General features: G+C 31.9%; 1 protein-coding gene across 1 annotated transcript in view; it reads left to right on the top strand.

The window, feature by feature from the left end:
- LOC143196022 (retinal homeobox protein Rx1) overlaps positions 1–19,817 on the top strand; it is a 115,995-nt gene that overhangs the window by 29,106 nt on the left and 67,072 nt on the right. The gene's annotated exons all lie outside the window — the stretch shown is intronic.

Genomic DNA, 19,817 nt, shown 5'->3' with positions numbered 1-19,817 from the left:
TAAATAATGTTACCGACTTTGACTTGCTTTACGAAACACTGAGGTCCAACCATATAGTATTCAAAGCAACGGTACTAAACAATGGACGAATAAAACTGAACGCCGAATGTCGTACAACATTCACAAAAATAACAAATTGTTTAGAGTTGCTGAAACTTCAATGGCACTCTCATGAAGACAGACAAACCAGATAAATAAAGTTATGGCAAGAGGGCTTCCATCTACAGCTAAAAGTGAAAAAAATATTGCAGAACTAAACCAAAATGGGCTTAAATGCTTAAATGCGACAAATATTTAAAAAACCGAAAATAACAAAGGAGAAATTTTAGTCCACAAGAAGCCATTACCTCTATTTATGTTAGCCTTTGAACATGATATGGACACGAAAACCATTTTTGGTATTAAAAGGATTTTAGGGGTCGAAATAAAAATCGAACCTCTAAAAAAATCGAACTTAATACCGCAATGCAAAAGATGCCTCTCAGCTACAAGATGCCAATTGCATGGACATACACAGAAATTCTGAAGAAGAGAACCTAGATGTTTAGAATGTTCAGGTAAACATATCACCACAGAGTCTAGAAAACTCAAAGAAGCTAAGCCGAAATGCGCAATCGGCAAGTTATAGAGGATGTGTAGTTGCTAAAACACTACAAGGGAGCAGAAATAGAGTAGCTCAAGTTAAACATCAAGAAACAATGAGTGAAAAGAAACAACCGCAAATATATAAGAACGTTAATGGTGAAATGACTTATGCTTAAAGTATCAGTCAAAATAACGAAAGAAACTCAAGGGAAGATGAAGCAACCACAAACGAATTGCTATTTAAACTAATAGGAAAGCTGGACAGACAAGAAAAAATGATCGAATATTTTTCCGAAAGGAATGAAAAACTAGAAATAAAAAACATTAGGGCTGTGGCCCCAAAAACCGAAATGGCAAATAAAGATATCCGAATAGCAATTTGGAATGCTAATACAATCCAGCAACATCACGCTACCCTACAAGTATTCCTAGATATGTAAGAAATAGATATTTGTCTAATATCAGAAACCCATTTAACAAAAAAATTCTTTATAAAATTTAGAGAATATACATTTTATCATACTAACACCGCAAGAGGAGGAAGTGCAACAATAATAAAAAAGAACATTTCCCACCATCAAGAACCCGGGCTCAGTAGAGCAGAAAATCAGGTAACAGCAGTAACTATTAAATCAAGCAGATACAAGGTTACGATAGCCGCAAAAGGAAAATTATTTGAATGTCCTAAAAAACCTGGGAGAAAAATTTATAATTGCAGGTGATTTCAATGCCAAAAATACAAGATGGGGATCTAGAATGACAGCAACTAAAGGCAATGAACTGCATAAACCAGCTGCTGAACTAAGATATAGTTACATGTCAACTGGAAAACCAATGATTGGCCGACTGATCAAAAGAAAACCCCAGAACTGTTAGATTTCTTCAAAGTAAGAAACATAACATCCAACTATATAATAGTAGAAAAAAATTTTGAGCTAAGGTCAGATCATATGCCAGTGATTCTGACGTTGAACGAAAATATAATAAGAAAAGGAAGAAACCCAAAGTTAACAAACAAGAGAACAGACTGGGATAGGTTTGCTGAAGAATTGAACAAACGCATTCAACTAGATGTACCCCTCAAGACAACTGAACAACTAAATCTTGAAGCAGAAAAATTCGTAGTAGATGTTCAACAAGCTGCTTAAAATAATACTTCAGAAATTAAGAGTACAACTAAAGGAATTAATTATCCAAAAGCTGTGAAGGGAAATGTAGCTGAAAAACGTAAATTACGAAAAAAATGGCAGCAAAACAGAAGACCTGAAAATAAAAATAGTTCAAACAATACAACCCAAAGACTGAAAATAGAAATACTGGAAATTAAAAACAAAACCATAAATGACTATGTGAGAAATTTAACTGACGATAGAGAAATTTATTACCCACTCTGGAAAGCCACAAAATATCTAAAGCGCTCATGTCTACACAGTCCACGTATAAGAGACCTATGTGGGAATTGGGCATGTGACAATCACCAAAAAGCAGAAGCATTTGCTGAATATATAGAAAAAACTTTCAAACCAAACGAAATTAATATTAAACATAATTTGCCGGACATAGAAGCTGAAAATTCTATGTTTGAATTAGTCACGCCTAAAGAGTTAACCAAAGTTATTAAAACTGACCTTAACCCCAGGAAATCACCAGGCTACGATTTAATAACAGGAGAATTAAATTAATAAAAACTACTAAGAAAGGCAATTATAAAACTCACCGACTTAATCTATACAGTATTTAAATTAAAACATGTCCCAGGCATTTGGAAGATGGTGGAAATTATAATGATCCCAAAACCTGGAAAGTCAGCAAACAAAATAAAAAACTATGGACCTATATCACTGCTATTGCTGAATCAATTCCTGTTAAAAAGAATTAAACCGATCATAGAGAGAAAAAACCTAATACCAACACACCATTTGGGTTTATTAACAAGCATACAACAATTGACCAGGTCCACAGAATAACAGATGTTATTGAAAAAGCCCCACGAAAGTAAAAAAGTATGCTTAGCTATATTTTTAGATGTAGCATAAGCCTTCGATAAGGTTTGGAATGAAAGCCTTGTTCATAAACTATAAAAAATGTTGCCAAAACAACACACCGACCTATTAATATCATACATTACAACTAGAATGTGTAGAGTCAAACAAGAAGAAGCTTACTCTACTATAAAAGGAGAAGCAATAAAGCATGTGTACCACAAGGAACTGTACTGGGACCAAGGCTTTATCTACTCTACACTTGTGATATACTACAATTAGAGAATATTACGATGGCAACATTTGCTGATGATACTGTGATTGTAGCTGTCAGAGACAATAGTGAAGAAGCTTCACGAAAATTACAACAAGCAAGTGACAATATAAGTAATTGGACACAGGCTTAAGGAAAATAAGAATTGATGAAAGTAAATCTGTACATGTGCAGATCACCTATAAACAGACCGTACAAACACCAATAACATTAAATAATAGTATCATTTCATATAGCAATAACGCTATATATCTCGGAATGAATCTCGATGCAAAACTTCGTTGGAATGACCATATAAAGAGGAAAAGAAAAGAACTGGAATTGAATTATAGGAAAATGTGCTGGCTAATTGGAAAAAAATAACAATTTTCAGTACATAATAAATTGTTATTAAATGAGAAAATACTAAAACCTATATGGACATACGGAGTTCAATTATGGGGAACATGCAAAGATTAACATAAAGAAAATACAAAATTTTCAGAATAAAGTCCTGAGAGGTATTGTGGTTGCACCCAAATACTATAAGACTGATTACCTACATCGAAACTTTCATCTACCGACAGTCAGTCAAGAAATCAAGAGAACTGCAGGGGGGCATGAGGAAAGACTCCATTCTCATACTAATATTGAAATATTGCAAAAAAAGAATCAAACCGTCTGTGTACTGTTGTGTAGTGAGGTTCATATATTAAAAAATTCAGCAGTGACATGTATAAACATTATTTCACCAGAGACTGAGATAGGGCCAATGGGTCCTCCTAGTTAAATACCTAGATTTAAGTTATTACAAAGACAAATTGTAGGTTAGACGGAAACAACTATTAACATTGTATTAGATAATAATAAAAAAATAGTTTTAATTTATTAATCCTTTGTTGGAAAAATTTTTAAGTTTTTAATTGATCTATATATATATATATATATATATATATATATATATATAGGTATGTATTTCCCAAATTAAATGAAACTCCATTTGATTTGGAGGTCATGGTGTAGTTCTTCGTTGGTTGTGTATCGATAACCATTGGTAATTAATCGAAGAACTTTGTTTTGGCATCGTTGGATTATTGGTTTTATATTTTAGTGTAGCGTCATAAATCCAAATAGGTTTTATAAATGATTGATTAACCATTATCTTCTATTCTAACTCAAGTTTGGAGATTCCGACTAACCAACTAATTTTGAATCGATAATCGTGAGGTTACATATAAAGTATTATTTGTCATCACCAGAAAATGATTTAAGCTACTTAATACTACAAAAAAAATTAGTACTTATCTTGAACCCCTGATTCCATCCATGTTTATTGCAAGCAATAATGCAATCTATTGCAATATATAGCTACCTGACAGGTTATTCAATTAAGCTTAACTGACATTATTGTTTTCTTTAACAGTTTGAATAAGAACCTGGAGACTAAGAAAATTTTAATGTTATACATTTCATAAGAATATATTTCATAAAATATCATTTCGATCTATACGATATCCGCAACTCAAATAATTTACTAAAATCAGTGAACTTATATAAAAATTATTTCAATATTCATATTATTCTCCGCACATAGCTCGCTCTGATTGATGTTATTTTCAATTCTCTAAATATGATTAGTAAAAAACTAGTTTTATTAAACAAAAAATATGTAATAATTACTAAGATGTTTTGCAATAGAAGGAGATTGTATAGAAAAATAATGTTATTTTCATTAATGTTAACTTTTCAGTTGATTGATTCCTAAGTATATTATTTGTTATATATTATTATTATTTATTAGTTATATATTATTATATCATCTTACCGCTTTGTTAATTAACATTAATAAAGTTAATTTATTGATGATTTGAGATAAATCTTGCTGAATTACAAAAGAATAACTAAATATGAAAATATTGTATATATGTAAATATGAAACTAATTTATCCACGTAATATAATTAAATTAGTAGATATATTGTGAACAACAACATTGAGTCTTAATACGAAGCAAAACATACGAAAATTCTCAATGAATCGTTTAGTTCCAATAGCTTTAACTAAGTGCTTGTCTACGGCCTAATTCACCACCCGGTATCCCACTATATTCCCAAATTAAATCGAAATGAACCCTCTATAGTCCGTTACAGCCGAGCCGCGGGTAAATCAAGAAGGGCAAAGGGGGATTCTAAGCGTGGACGAACGGGCCTTGCGACATTAGCGCCCTCTAATGACTTTTTGAATACAATTAGGTTTGTTTTATGCTGTTTTATCGAGTCAGACGCCAGCGACATTTGTTGTGGGTGGGTTTTTTATATTGAGTTACTGGACCCCGGGAAGAGGGGATGAAAGGACGCGTTTCTGCGGGGGGCAAATAGAGAGGGGAGCCTTCAGCATGGTCCAGCGTCGTTGATCTAATTTTCATGGGGAAATCTTACCCTGTTAGGCGTTGCAAATTATAGTAGAAGATTGGTCTTAAACATTGGATTTAAACACGAGTTGTTATATATTGAGGTCTTTTATCTCTATTTAATAAGAGGGGGATTGTGGTTATTGTGGGGGGCGAATAACAATGTGTAATCAGATATCGTTATATGTAACAAAATTGTTGTAATAACAAATTTAAGCCGATAACTTATATATATAACATTTAAAAAGTGTCTTGTATAGACCATTTCTATTTAGAATTTATTGTGAAACAAACGTAACCTTATATTTTGTTCAAGATATATTCTCAATCTCTAGCTATTGGTTTTTATCAGATAATAAGTCGTAAACGTTAGAATACGAATAATGTTTTAGTAGTCGTTAATCATACTATCCTTGATTTGACATCTTGGAGTCTTCCAGCAATTTCAGCATTTATTATATATTTGAGTAAATAATATCATATATATGTGTACAACATCATGTTAGACAAAAATCAAAACACATTGGAAGCAAAATAAAACAACTATAGTGGTTAGTCAGAAGATTCAAGAACTCTTTGAACTTGATCTAAAATCAAAGAGGTTGATCTATAAGACAATCATAAAACCAATTTGGATCTATGGGATGAAAATATGGGGTTGCACTAAAAATTCAAATCAACTAGTATATACCTTTAGTGTAAACTATAGCTATAAGTTATTATAATTTTATTATTGATGAATACAAGATATTATAAAAAATATATGTGTACAGCTTTCTTCAGAGATTTTTTCTCTTTTTTTTAAATTCACTAAAACACGCTTGGCAATCTAAAATCTGCATTTTCGATCTCCATTTTGTTGAGGATAATATCATTATACTAAAATAATTTGATTACTAACTCTTATTTTTCACATCTTTCTGGTAGCATTCACTTACTATGTCGGAATATTCTTATTTGATTCTATAGGTTTTTGCTTAAAAATAATTAGAATCAGATAAACTAATATTTGACGTAAATGGCATGACATCGTTTAAACCTTTTCTTGTAGATTTGTACAGATTTTACACCCAGATTCATAATTTTTTAGCGGTTAATCACTCTCAATCTATAGCAATATTGTTTGCAAGGCTTTTCAATACTTGTCTTTATATCTTTTCGACCTTCCGCGACATGACTTGTCTTTAAATCTAAATTTGCTGTTAAAATTTGCAACCGGTCATAATAATTTCAGTTCACTATATGATACTCTACTACCAGCAACCGATTATCAACATCAACAAATTCTTTCAAACATGATGTTGATACAAAATTACATTTATTCGACAATTTTATTACAATTTTATGATGGCGTCTTTTCGAATATTTATCGAACATTTATCGAACATATAAGATAAGAGTATATTTTCTGTATTTTATATATTTTTCAACCGTCGGCCTCTTAAAGCTTTTTATGTCTTTTAGAACAGCTATATTAAAGTTAATTAGCTATGCTTAGACTATTAATAACATAATGTAAACACTATAATGCATTTTTATTTAATTTAAATATTAGACTACTTGTTCATAATATGTTCATATTCTCAGAAATTCTGTCAGACTATCTATGTTCAGGTGGATTTCAGCAATGCTAAACTTCTACGGTTTGGTGCAGTGCCAGTGTAAGGTAAAGATTGCCTGCGAGCTGTTCAGTAGCTGTATTTAGTAAACTTATTTCATGTATTAAGGCGATATCTTGGATAAATTCGTAAATCCATTCAATTCCGAGTCATCGTGAAGCTCTTCGTTAGTTACGTACCGATAAGCATTGGTAATTAATAGTAGACCTTTGATTTGGCAGTGCACGATTACTAGTTGGTTTGATGCTTTAATGCAGCCTCATAAATTCAAAATGACTTTATGATTGAACGACCAAAATAATATCTTTGAATTTAGGCCTAGAGTTTAAGTTGAGAGTATCTTTCGATTAATCGTTACAGTTGCTTAATTTTGAGTCTGATGTTCTCTGCCTTTTGTTTAACATGATATATAAAATTTTAACTACCATCAAAATAGTTGCCAAGGTATATAACTGATTCTGCTTAAGGAATCAGGCATCAATCTAGTTATATCAACTGATATAACTAGATTTTTGTCATTTGGCCGCAATGTAAAATTATTATGGACAGATTTCGAGGTATTAAGATGTATTAAGTTCTAGTCCATTTGAGTATTCTATTGACGACAATGGTCGCGCAAATTTATCATGTTATTTTAATGTACTTTTAACATGCTAAATCCACTAGCAAGCATTATTATAACCCCCCCAAAAAGCAACTATAGCAACCCGTATTTTTCTACTGGATATAGCAAGAACATTCATTAATGATATACGATAATTCATAATGATGTATAATTTTAAATTAATATTCCCTTTCTCATCCTCAGAATTCCATGTAAGTCCCATATAATGTGAAGCACAATACAAAATTATGAGTAACATTTTCCATTGTAAGTATTAAAGCTCAGTATTTGAATATTTGATAATATTATTTAAATTATTTGTTAAATTGTTACTAGTGATTGCCAACTAACCTACAATTTGTCTTTACATTAACTTAATTTCTAGTCTCATGATGTTTATGTACTAAGTCTTCTGTTTTTTCTCTAAAATGTACACTACTTAAGTACATTATTTAACACTATTTAATTACAGTATTTAATATCAAAGGGTTTGATTATTTTCAGTATGTGTCCTGTTCTGGTGTTATCCAATATCCTCCCCATGTCTCCCTGTGATTCTCTTGATTGGCAGTAAGTATTTGAAAGTTTCGGTGTAACTAATCAGTCCTATAATTTCTTAAAATATAGGTAAATGTATTGGTTAATTAGAATTCAATCTAGTATTTAAATATATATGGACATACGGAATTCAAATATGGTCCTGAAAGTTCTGAGAAGTATTCTAGGTGCACCGTGATAGTACAGGACTGACTACTTACATTGAGACCTACAGATACCGACTGTCACCCAGGATATAAAGATGATTGCAAGGATATATAAGACAGGCTCTATTCTTATTTCAATATCGAAGTACTAGAACTCTTAGATTAAACCAGAACAGGGCACAGACTCTAAAAGTTTTAAACAATTTCATCTTCTGTAGGGTACTGTAGTGAGATATATTTAATAAAAAAACATTAGTATTAAAGCATAAACATTAATACTCCAGAGCCTAAGATAGGGCCACTGGGTACTCCTTGTTGGAGAATAGGTGCGGCAGAACTCCCGCTACCATTTTGATTGCGCGCCATCTTGTTTATATGACGTTTAGCTTAGCTTCGATTTTACCATTGTGTTGTATAAATTGTTGTGGATAAAATATAATATTGCTAATATTTTTGCTCGTTCTTGTGGCGATATTTATTGAAAATAATCGTCAGCCGAAAATGCGTCAAAAATATCCTAATTGTCCAGACTCTGGTGCGCGAGAGATTTGCAGTCTCCAGAAACATAAATTCGGAGACATAGTTTATAGTTATACATTTCTGCACGCAATATAAGACGAATTTATAAAACTGATTTGAAAATGCTCCCGTACAAAATTCAATTAGTCTAAAAATTGCTACCGATAGATCCTGATCAACGAGTTGAGTACAGTAATGCCATACTAAGGCTGTCTGCTGAAATTGAAGAGTTTTCGTCTAAATTGATAATGAGCAATGAAGCCCATTTTCTCCCCTCTCAGTGGCCATGTCAGTAAACAGAACAGTCGGTTTCGGAGAACACAGAATCCTCAATTATTTCATGAAACATCATTGCATCCACTAAAAACAACTGTATAGTGTGGTATTCATGCTGGAAATGTCATTGGTCCCTATTTTTTCGAAAATGACCAAGATATTGCCATTATTGTTACTGTTGAACGGTACCAAGACATGATTGTGCCTGAAATGTAATAGTAAGGACTAGAGGACATGCGGTTTCGGCAAGATGGGGCCACAGCACACACAGCTTGTGCAACAATTCAATTATTAAATAAAATTTTTCCACGATGACTAATTTCGTGAAGTGGCTATTTAGCATGGACAGCCAGATCTCAGGATTTAACAGCAACAGACTTCTTATGGGGTTTTTTAAAATCAACAGTTGAATATGAATAAGCCCCAAACGATTCAACATCTTAAAGAACATATTCGTCACGAAATTGAAGAAAGTCAGCCTCAATTGTTGCAGGATATCATGAAAAATGTTTTAAAAAGAGCTGAAACTTGCATAGGGAATCACGGTCACCGATATAATTTTTCATTCATAACGAAAAAATATGTAAAGACCAAATAATCTTTTTTTGAAAACCAAACTTATTGATCTTTCCTTTGGGCAAAGTTCTAGGAAATCAAAATGGTAACGGGACTTTTGCCGCACATTGTACCTACATTTAAGTTAATGTAAAGACAAATTGTAGGATGCCGACTGGCAACAATATAATAAATACATTTTAAAAAATATTCTATAGTATCTGAGTGCGTTTACTATGCTTCTTAGGACTTTGTTCCGTAAAAACTGTATTATAATTAGATTACTTTTCGCGATGCATCTCCATAATCAAATTCCTTAGGTCCATGTAAGATTTAATGTATGTATGTCTGTTATAATAGTATTCTGGTTGTGAACAATTGTGATTCTCTTCCAATTAGCTAGTATATTATCCTCTATTTTAATTACTTTTGTTTACTTTTCTCATTAAATGAGTTCCTTTCAGCGAATTTTTGGGTTAAATAAGCTTATAACATAAAATAGATACAATGAAGTAGACATATTGATTTATAAAAATTGCAGGCATAAAGTAAAAAATGAAAAGTTTCGTTGGTTTCACGTACGCCCCTGGTCATATTATCGTCTCAACTAGTCCAAAACAGATCATTAGCGGGATTAAGTGGCTTTGTGGTAAAACGATGCTGTCACGTACACAAGGGGCTCGAGGGGCGCATTGTTACCTGATAATGGGACTCGAACGCCGCCGATATGAAGCGTAAACAACGCGGAGACCGGTCGCAGAACTGCGGGAGGCCAACCCGGAACATCGGCAAGGGCGTACTACAGACAGAACATCATCTGTATCATGAGCTGATGCCGTTAAATTGCAACTAATGGTTGTCTATCCCGAAAACTTTCGTTCAGTTCAATCCTCTCGTAATATAAAACAAATTTTAAGCATTATTTAACATTCAGACAAACGTATGGATTTCATATATGCTAATATAGAAGAAGGAATTATATAGATAAGAAGATCCATAGATATTTCTTCTTATCTTTATTATATACTTTTGTATATTTTATTTTATTTATTTATTTAATATATGAAACAAAGTCAGGAAGTCAGTCAAAGAGAAACTATCTGATCTATTGGTCTTTACATCGTGAAAGTTGTCTATGATATGCTTTAAAAATAATTGTGTGGGAATTATTATTAATTATTATTAAAAATGTCGCGACCGAGAAGGTCTAAACTTTTCTAACGGAGTCGTAATAGAATTAGGTTACGGAACATTGCAAATCAATTAATTGATCAACAACAATAAATTGCACAAGAAGAGCGTCGCGTGCTTCTAAATCTTCAAACTATTGAACAACCGACGTGTAATATTGCAAAATATTTTAGTAGCCTTAAAAATAATCATCTGGGATGAATTCACAATAGCGCACAAATGCGCACTGGAAGCTCGTGATCAAACTTTAAAGTTCTCTGCTGGTCCTATGATTTTACTATATGGTGATTTGCGCCAAACACTGCCTGTCATTCCAAGATCGACTGCTGCCGATGAAATAAACTCTTGCTTCAAATCATTAAATTTGTGGCGCTATGTACAGAACTTCAGCTGACAGCAAACATGAGAGTTACACTATTGAACGACGCATATGCTGAATATTTCTCCAAGCATTTGCTGACTATCGGCAAAGACCGTGTTCCTGTCGATGAATCGAGCGGATTGATTTCATTTCCTCAGAATTTTTGCAAATTCGTTTCATAGATAGAAAAGCTCATCAGCAAAGTATTTCCAAACGTCATTGCTAACCGCGCAAATAACAAATAGTTAATTGAGCGAGCAATTTTGGCTGCTAAGTATAAAGATGTGGATAAAACTTTATAATTCAGAATTCAGCATTCATTCAAATCTATCGTCTGATGTAACATATGATATGATTAATGTGATTAATTTTTAAACTCTTTGGATTTGCCTGGTTTACCATCGCACAATTTACAACTGAAGGCTCGATAGTCATCATGCTTCGAAATCTAAATTTCGAATCTGTATTGTAGTTTTTATACATTATTGTTCTTGTTAAATGTAGATAAACATTTTAACAGGTAAATATCAAGTTACCCTAGTTATAATGTAAGTGCATTGTAATAAAAATTGAATAGAATTAAATCGTTATAATAATTTCTTGATATTCTGAAATAATTTTGTATTATTTTGTAAATATAGGCCTATAAATTAGTTTTAAAGGATTTTTCTTTAATCTGAATCTTTATTGAGAAAAACTGGTAAAATGTATTTTATACAAAATGTTGTCCATCGATAGCCGCCACATTTTTCCATTTTTCAGGCAATTTATGGATTTCATCTCAAAATAGCGGTCTATATTTTAAGGCTATCCACGAATTTTTGGTATTTTCATAAAAGTAAAACGCAACTCAAACAGGTCACGAGCCAATATGTCATTATTCGTCAGTATTCAGAAGTATTTAGATCTTTAGCGGACGGCGGAGTAGTACTGCCCATTTTCATATTTCCAATTATGTTTTCACCGGGCTTCTAACGTGTAGTCGAGCATTGGCATGCTATAACATTGTTGTGTCTTCTCTTGTAATTCGGCTGTTTCTTGCGCAGTTCTTGACTCAAATGCATGAATTGTAATCGATAGCGATCTCTCTTGATGATTTCAAGGAGTAATCCTCGTCTTTATTTGTTTTTTGACTGCCCAAAACTCTCTTTATTTAAGTGTCAAAGTTACTACTATTGAAACATCTGAACCAGTATTCGCATATTGAAATCGATGGAACATGTTTGTCATTCATTTTCGTTACAGCATTCACACAATTCGAGCCGCCTTTTTCTTCATATTGAAATGAATATGTAAATTTCCTGTAAATGCGATTTAATCAATATAAATATTCTCAACACACTGAAAACATGTTTTGATCAAACTTCAACAAAATAACACTTATTGAGAAGCAACCTCTCAGTGCGGCTTCAACATAAAGTTGGTTATAAAACTGCCCGATGCGATTTAATATACAGTAACATTATCTGTTGTAAATCCTTTGAATTTAACTTATAGTCCATAAAGAATTATAATTATTTCCTGTAATTATGACAACAATTTTAAATTTTATATTCTACCATTTACTGAAATAAAATAAAATAAATTTAAATATTAAGATTTCGTGTTTCGCAATGCCAATTTTATCTAGTCTTTTTAAGATAATATTTCTTTGTTGAAATATTATACAGATTTTAAGCAATGAAACTGGATGATAAACATCTAACCAATATCTATTATTGCCGCATGTTATTTGGATTAGGACAAGACTTTTGAACTAGTTTATTTAACTAATTAATTAATGTCTTGATAAATTAGATAGGACAATAGTTACTATACAATATTTTTCAAAATTTTAATTGCTTGTGTTCCACTTTCAAGTAAATTTTCATCTATTTTACCAAAATATTATAATGGCTCCATTAGGCATTATTCGATTTGAAAGAAAAGAGAGATGATGTCTACTTTTAGGACATATTTTCGTGAGTTCAGACTATTTGTCTCTTTGAATATGTAACTCTATTTATACAATGGGTTGAGAAAAATTAATTCTGATTTTTTCATAATTTTCAGGTATAATTTCGTCATATAAATTTCATATGCATATTAATAAATGCAGTTTTAGAGTCAGCATTATACTATTAAGATAGCTTTGCAAATATATAAATGATGATTGGATGCAAAACAAGACGGATTTATTCGGCGAACTAATAAATGTTGAATGATGGATAACTCACTACATAAGATTTCTGTGGATTAGCGTTAAGGTGATAGCAAGTAGCAAAACTGTTTAAGTTTTTTAAATATATTATCTTCCGTTGAAATGTTTGACACTTTCACAATTTCACAATTTGAACCCATGGTGTGCAAATATGGGGGGGCACTAAGACATCAATTCAACTAGAAATCCAACACACCAAAAAACAATGTTCTACGATTAATGACCTCGAAATCAGATGGATACACAAAGTGATCCAAGATTTCGTGTAAAAACATGAAATACGGTTGCTAAATCACAGCAATGTGGAAGCAATACAGCTACTGGACAAGACCCAAAAAATCAGAGGATTTGAGGGAACAAAACCACACGAGTTTGTTTAGTGTATAAGTGTATTCTTAACTTTAGCTTCTGTAGATTAGTTTTATTTTAATTTGGGAAATACATAGTGATGTATTAAGGAAGTACAGCAGAACAGTAGTGATTAATTAATTTGTAAATTAAGATTGTACTAAGCATATATAAGAGAAGGCGTAATTAATTTAAAATAATATTGATTAATTAGAACATAAAATATATTTTAACAAAGTCTTTTAAATTGTAAATAATTATATCGATAATTTTACACTATTTTTACTATTTTTTAATATTAGATATAACATAGGTTTATCCCCCGTTCTGTTACACCCCTGGTAAGTCATACATGGCCCATCCTCGCCAGCTAAGGTGAGAACGTTATATACAATTCGACGCCTCACCATTCCGGCAAAGCAGATTAAGCATTCGCAACAGCGGGGGGTTGAGACGGCCTGCACAGAAAGAGACCGACTCAAACCCGACACCGCGCGACAGAAAGAGACAGAAAAAGAAAGAGAAAACAACCCCCGAAAACATACCCCATGTTTAATGCTGCGTCTATAATGGAATTGGTTTTTGTGTTGTTGTAGTTTTTTTTCGCTTATTCTTCCCGAGCCGACAAGAAAACCTAATAATGTAGTTGCCGAGGGTTTTTTTTTTCATTCTCCTTCTGAAGGATCAATCTCTCTCTTTCTCGAGGAGCTTGTTAAAAATTTAACAGCTCCATCTTCTCTGGCGCGGAAAAAAACGATGAAAACGGCTAGGTAATCGAGCAAATTGATGGCTTAGTTAAAAGAGAGTTTTTAACTTAGTTTTTCAACAATTTCAATTTGCGACTGTTGCGGTTACGAAGAATTAAACTAGTCTCTTTACATTATGAAAGTAAACATCATATTTTATGTATTATAAAACACTGGTGATGAATAATCTATAATTTATTTACTTTTTACGTAAAATACTTATACAGTACTCAAAAAATTAATTATTGTTCTTACTTAATATATTTAATATAATATTTACATCAACTAAATCTCTAACAGGTTAATTGAACTTTCCCCGCCTACAATAGTAAAACACATTTTTTTGGCACAATTGGTTTTTTTTATTCGACATAATTTCCTTCAAGGGTGATACACTGGTTATAGCGACCCTCCAACTTTTCGATACCATTTTTGCATTTTTGTAGTAGCATTTTTCCTTTGCTACAAAATAGGCCTCAGTTTCAGCGATCACCTCTTCATTCAATGAAAATTTCTTCCAAGCATTCTTTTGAGATCTGAGAACAGGAAATAGCCGCTGGGAACCAGATTTGGAGAATACGGTAGATGAGGACGCAATTTGAACTTCCATTCATGTATTTTTATCATAGTTTTCACTGACTTGTGATACGGTGCATTGTCTTGGTGAAGGAGCACTTTCTATTTCTTCAAATGCGGTCGTTTTTCGGCGATTTCGTCCTTCAAACGGTCCAATAACGCTATGTAATAGTTACTGGTGATAGTCCTTCCTTTTTCAAGGCAGCCAATGAAACTTATTCCATGCGCATCCCAAAATACAGACGTCATAACCTTGCCAGCCGACTGTTACGTTTTCCTACACTTCGGAGCGGGTTCATCGTGTGCAGTCCACTCGGATGACCGTTGATTGGACTTCGGAGTGAAATGATGCAGCCACATTTTATCCATTGTCACATATCGACGCAAAAAAACTCGGATTTATTACGCTTGATCATCTTCAAACACTGCTCCAAATCATCAACTCGTCGTTATTTTTGGTCAAAAGTGAGCTCGCGAGGCACCCACTTTGCACAGAGCTTTCTCATACCCAAATATTCGTGAATGATATGATGTACACGTACAGTTGATATCTTTAGAGTGTCTTCTATTTCATTCAATTTCAATTTACAGTAATTCAAAATCATTTTGTGGATTTTTTAAACATTTTTGGCGGTAACAACTTCTTTTGTGCGTCCACAGCGTTCACCGTCTTCGGTGCTCATTTCACTGCGTCTAAACTTAGCTTACCAATTCTTGATGCTTGATTTTCCTGGAGCAGCATCCGGGAACTCGGCATCAATTGGTTCTTCGATTCATAACATGTCATAGCAAATACTTCATTGTGTTTAAGCCGTCATAGTTGGTTTAATGGTTACGACGCCAGGATGGTCTTCCTATTATTGCAAAAGTAGTGGATTCAAATCCTGCTTGGACATGGTTGTATATTCATGTTTGAAATGGTATATAATGGTATATAATAATGGTTTATAATTGTGAAACTCTATTAAAAATAATAATAAATTGACTTATTAAGACAGAAACAATGATTTTGTAATGTCCATAAGTACACAGTCTGGAGGTTTTTTGCAGTTTCGGCATTCCGAATGCTACTGTGCAAAGGCTACAGTTCTTTTAGAAATCATATTCAAAAAGGGATGGATATATGAAGAGCGATTAGGCTTTTTGTACTAAAATATACAAGATAGTATAATTACTACTACAGGGATAGAAGTGATTTCAAGATCTAACACATTCCATCACTAATGTGATCTACATGTGTAGTGTTGTGTAGGTAGGTGCATATATTGAAAAATACAGCAGTGACATGTATAAACATTATTTCACAAGAGACTGAGATAGGCTGAATGGTCCTCTTAGTTATATACCTATATTTAAGTTATCATAAAGACAAATTGAAAGTTAGACGGAAACGACTAGTAATAATGGATTAATTAAATAATAAAAAATATATATATCTCTTTATATTTTATCAGTACAGTTTCTTTATTCATGTATGCTTATATATATTTATTCACATATATTTTTGTATATTATATTTATTATATTTATACTCTTATACATTGCATGAAAATGAACAAATAACAATTGATAACATTTTTGAGCTATTTGTACAAATATAAAATACTTTATTGGAAACAATTTTGTAGCCACAAAGGTGTTATCTGAAAACTGAAAATATATTTTCATAGTTTATGAATATTTGCTTTTCTTCCTATGGAATTTATATGCTTAAATAGCCTGAACCCTTTATTTTTTAATAACGTTATTAAAGCTTTAGTTGTTGTAATGGCATAAAACCAAACAAATATCTTCAAAACCTTGCAAAGGCAGTTACTGAACTAAGCATTAAATAGTTAAAAGATTGATTGTTTTATGGCTGCAGAATATGTAGAACCCCAAAAACAACCTTTTGCTGCGCTGATTTTATGCTATTTCAGAAGAAGATATAAAAAAGAATAGCTTTGATTATATACTTATTAAGGTTTTCTTCATTTAATAGGAGAATTTGTACTGGTTTTAGATATAAATAAAAACTAATATACAAAGAAAATACAATAATTAACTTTAGATTAAGCAATAAATTATAATATGATATTGATAATTTTTAGTGAAACATAAAATAATGTATAAGAAATAAAAAGTCATCGAGCCTGTTAATCATGGGTCATATTTGGTAATATTTGTTAATATTGACGCTGTAGGTTAGATCCAAAAATTTTAGTTTTTTCTTATACAGATATTTATAAAAATTATATTTATAGAACCAACAATAATAAAATTAAATTATATTATTTTTTAATATTATTATTATTATTATTATTTAATAAAAAATTATGAAATTTTTCTTATACATCTAATCCATATATGCGAGATATATGACAATATTTTACCCTCCCATATAATTATTTCCATCTCCTTCGGTTACTAATGCGTGAGATTAGTATGCATTTTGCAACCCATATCTGTAACCCTGAATTATTGTGACAACTTATTTATTGTCATAATGAAATAATGCTGATGTACATAATCTTCTCAATAATCGTAAGATATGTCGGAAATGCCATTTCATCATAATTTATGAATTGCATTGCATATTTTCCAATTGCATTAGTTTTTGATATAAAAGTTTGTTTTCTCACCTCAACATTCAATTCGCAAATTATTAAATAATTAAATTAATAGAAATTAACTTGGTACATATATTTCATTTGATTGAAAAATGAGAAATTGTGCAAAAGAGAAAGTGACTATAAACTGCTATAAATAACAGCTTACTATGTATTTACATGATGATTTTTAACAACAGATACATTTAGTAAAAAATATAGATCTGAATTCGAAATATTTTTATCTCTGTGTATTTGGCTATTCGTAGAGTTTAACGACTGATTAGCTATTAGGACTATTATGTGGACACTAGATCTTACTTAATCCGGTTTATCGAATGAAAGCTACACAATTAGATACACACAATCACATACAGACATGCTCAGAATAGAATATATACCCAAAATAGCAACAAATAGGCGAGCATCTAAACACATGGCATCAGTGTCAATATCGGCTACCTCTAAATATACTCCGAAGCATTTAAAATTATACCGAATGCATTTCAATTAATAGGAATGAAATATGGAGTTTACATTAAATGTACCGAATAAATGATAAAAGCTTCTATTTCTATTTAAAGTTTAAAAAGAAGGGCGTTTTGACTAATTGAAACCAAACTAATTTAACAAAATTTTAATGGATTCTATCTCGAAAGAACCATGTATCATTCATATCTTCAGAATAAGTGAATCGCTGCTCAGACAGATCACGACTTATATGTCGGTACAACTAGTAATCAGAAGTAATCGATTTTAGCTGTCTAGTACGCTATTTGTCTCCAATATTAACTCATCACTTTCAAAACTTACACAACCATAATTTTTCTTTCAACATTTTCTGTTCCTCTATCGCAAGCCAACGAAGTTCACAACGAGGCCACAGAACAAAATTTAGAGGAGATATCACTGATAATTTCAATCAAAATATCGAAAATAGTATTCAAATGTTGAAATAGAAGAAGAAATGTTGTCATAATCTTCACACAGCATTCGACAGCCTTTTGTTTATAATTGAAGTAAAAAGGAAAAGTTCCTGCAAATGCGATATGCTTGGTACAAATTCAAACATATTCAAAGCACTGAAAAATATTTTGTTCGCACTTCGACGAACGTTAACGTTAAAAACTAACTAACCTAACTAAGTTAATCATAAGAGTTTTATCAAAATTTATGTTATAATTTTAGAATGCCATTAATAATGTTTAACGTTGATTTCTCGACCTCAGAACATCATGTATGATTAGTATATTTAGTGAAAGTGAAATTTTGACAAATTCTTTATAAATATTACCATATGAATTTTGTCTCTACCACATGTCTTCTACGCTGGCAGATGTTTAACTCAGAAAAGGTATATGTTAACTTACAATAACATATATGTGATAGCAATCTCTTCGTCATATTAAAAATTAATATTATTCCCCATACATAATATACTCACGATATTCCTCTAAACTCTTTTTTCTTGCTAAAATATGAGATATGAAACAGACTGATTCTCTAGCTTTTGATATCAGTACAGTGTACTTTAGTATTTCACATCTTTTAGGCCATTTACGGATTTCAACACGAGAGAACCAATGTATCTTTTTAAGCTATCCACGAATGGACTCATCTTCTGGTTTCTTCATAAGTAGTGAAACGCTGCGCAAATAGGATATTTATGCTGGAAGAAGTTGTAGTCGAAAGAAAGAACGCCTGAAGGTGGGGTATTACTTCTCATTTTAGTGTTTCAAAATATGTTTCCCCCGATTTTGAAACACGTGATCAATCGTTGTCATACTAAAGAATAACATTGTTATGTGATTATTTATACCCCAGCAATTATTAGCGAGGTGCTTCGCTCAAGCATGTCAATCAGAGTCGGTGGCTTTTCCCAAGTTTGTTTTGGCTGTCCAGAATGCTCTGTGATTTTAGTGTCAAAATGATCACTCTTAAAACATCGAATCACTTATTCACATTTTGAAATAGATAGAGAAAATCCTCACATAGCATTCGATAAACGTTCAACCGCCTTTTTTCTTCAAATTGATGTGAAAAGTAAAACTGTCCGCAATTGCGATTTACTCGGTACAAATTCACGGACATTTTCAAAGCACTGAAAGGAATTTTCGTTCACAGTTCGACGAAATAATCACACACTGAAAAGTGAAACCTTTAAGTAAGATTTCAACGTGAAGTTGATATGAAATATAAATCTTTTAAAATTGATACATAGGCCTGATACATGAATTGTCATTTTTAGGAAAAAAATTCGGCCTAAAGTTCTTATATGTGAAGATACGCTTAACGATTAAG

The sequence above is a fragment of the Rhynchophorus ferrugineus genome, unplaced genomic scaffold (assembly GCF_030347505.1).
Source record: "Rhynchophorus ferrugineus isolate W39M unplaced genomic scaffold, kcgeb_rfMv2 rfM4, whole genome shotgun sequence".
NCBI lineage: Eukaryota > Metazoa > Arthropoda > Insecta > Coleoptera > Curculionidae > Rhynchophorus > Rhynchophorus ferrugineus.
This window is presented reverse-complemented; position numbering and strand designations above follow the sequence as displayed.